This window comes from Petaurus breviceps, unplaced genomic scaffold (genome assembly GCF_028583685.1).
Source record: "Petaurus breviceps papuanus isolate PSGF00001 unplaced genomic scaffold, PetGlider_PUasm1.0 79, whole genome shotgun sequence".
Taxonomy (NCBI): Eukaryota; Metazoa; Chordata; class Mammalia; order Diprotodontia; family Petauridae; genus Petaurus; species Petaurus breviceps.
In genome coordinates, this window is record NW_027186523.1 from 10201255 (window position 1) to 10203719 (window position 2465).

A 2465-nucleotide genomic window follows, 5' to 3' on the forward strand; every position below is an offset into this window, starting at 1 on the left:
GGAGGGGCTCTGGGGGCAGAGGGAATTAAGTTCTAGGGCTGAAGTTATCTTGCAGGATGAATAGGTTCCTGGGAAATGATGTACTGAATTAAATAACATTTATTCAATAATTATTATGTTCCAGAAAAAGGCAAAAGCAATCTCTGTTCTCAGGGAGCTTTCAATCTAATAGGAGAGACAACATGCAGACAACTGTGTACAAAAAAGATATATACAGGATAAAGTAGTGATAATCTCAGGAGGAAGGCACTAGCATTAAGAGTAATTAGAAAAGGCTTCATGCACAAAGTGGAACTTTAGCTGAGACATGAATGAAGCCAGGGAAGGCAGGAGGCAAGGAGGAGGGAGAAAATTCCAGGCAAAGGGGACAGCCAGTGAAAATGAGCAGTTAAAAAATGGAGTGCCATTTGCAAATCTGAAGATACCATTCTTGTCCCCAGTGAGTCTTCTCTATCAAATAACCATATAAATGAAATTTGCTTTCTTTTCCATTCATGTTGCTCATATTAAATCTTGCCTAGGTAAGGTTTCCTGCACTAATGTGCAAATTGGCCATTCCGTATTCTCTCTAATGGCAATAACTCTTGCATGCTGTCTTACTTATTACTTCAGAGTAGTTTTTCCAAATCAGTCTCAAAATCTTTTGCAGTAACATCCGAGATACAGCACTGAAGAGGACAGAATAAAACGTCAATATAAACCCCCAGAAAGTGTCTTGGGGAATATCTTGTGTATTTGCATAACTTCTTCCTACCTTTATTTTTTTTCCCAAAACAAACAAATGTGATGTTTGTCCTTAAAAATGGTAAATACTATATACTTCAGGCTGCCCATAGGAGCATTTTTCTTCCCCTTGCAAAGGATACTGTGAAGCCTTAGTTGGAGCAATAAACCATCGTGCCTCTTAAAAAATGTCTTGCTTTCAAGAAGCAGTAACTAGTTCAAATCAATTTGACTAAAAGTTAAGTGCTTACTATATGCAAGTCAGAGGGGGCAGCATTATGACTGACCTTAGAGTTAGGGTCACCTGGGTCTAAGCTCTGTCTCTGGCCCATATTTGCCTGTGGGGCCCTGGGCAAGTCACAAGCCCTCCATGACACAGTCAACTTTCTAAGGGTGTGAGTTAGTAAAGGCCGAAACTTTAATAGGAAATCCCAATACCAGTGACATTGTAAGTCTCTGATATTATTATTCAGTCATTTTCAGTTATGTCTGACTCTTCATGACCCTGTTTGTGGTTTTCTTGGCAGAGATACTGGAGTGTTTTGCCATTTCCAGCTCATTTTATATATGAGGAAGCTGAGGCCAACAGCGGTAAGTGACTTGCCCAGGGTCACACATCTAGAAAGTATCTGAGACTGGATTTGCACTCATGGAGATGAGTCTTCCCAACTCCAGGCCTGGTACTCTATCCACTGCACCACCTAGCTGCAGGTATGGACCAAAATAAATAAATGAAAAATATTCCAGTCAGTGTGCTAGCATGAAGAAAAAAGTCATGTTTTCCTTCTTCAGAATTGGGGGCTGGGAATACCCAGTGTTATGTGCCATTTAAAATTTCCTAATTTTACCAGGATCCAAGTAAAGCTCTTAAATTTAAGAGGTGCATGTTTCACCTTGGACAATTCCTGTTTTGCAGAAGAACATGTCATATTATAAGGGTGAAGATAAGGGTAATATGGGTCTCATGAAGATTGGACTTCAGAGTTATTGAGCTTCTACAGACACACACCTTCCTATAAAGGTATATATAAAGGACTATAAAAACATTTCTGACATACCAATCTGGAGTGATAAAGCAGACTTAATGATGATGATGATGGTGATGATTCACATATCACTTTGAGCTATGCAAAGGGCTTTACAAATGATCTCATTTGATCCTTACCACAACCCCCGGAAGTAGGTGATATTATTTTCCCTATTTTATAAATGAAGAAACTGAGACTAAGACAAGTGCTTGCCCAGTATCACACATCTACTAAATGTCTGAGGCAGGATTCGAACTCATGTTTCCTGATCCCCAGTTCAGCACTTTATTCACTGTACTGCCTAAGTGCTTCTGGCTTTTTGCATGACACAGTGTGATAGAATGACAAGCTAAAAGATATGGCAACTGGGTACAAATCTCAGCCCTTTTATATGACCCCAATTTTTTTATCATTGTTTTTTCTTCTCACATTATATCCATTTCCAAATATATCCCTTCCTTGACATATCCACAGAGTCATCCCTAACAACAAAGAATAAAAAGAAAATACCTGGAGCAGCTAGGTAGCACAGTGAATAGAACACTGGCCCTGGAGTCAGGCAGACCTGAGCTCAAATCTGGCCTCAGAAACATGTGATCTTGGGCAGGTCACTTAACCACAATTGCCTTGCCTTCCCCACTCAAAAAAGAAAGAGAGAAAGAAAGAGAGAAAGAAAGAAAGAAAGAAAGAAAGAAAGAAAGAAAGAAAGAAAGA

General features: G+C 39.5%; 1 long non-coding RNA gene across 1 annotated transcript in view; it reads left to right on the forward strand.

Moving 5' to 3' along the window:
• Positions 1–1460: 1460 nt before the first annotated feature.
• LOC138175829 (uncharacterized) overlaps positions 1461–2465 on the forward strand; it is a 19806-nt gene continuing 18801 nt past the window's right edge. Inside the window, exon 1 of the long non-coding RNA XR_011172108.1 lies at positions 1461–1744. This is a non-coding gene — a long non-coding RNA (uncharacterized lncRNA). The remainder of the gene's footprint in view (positions 1745–2465) is intronic.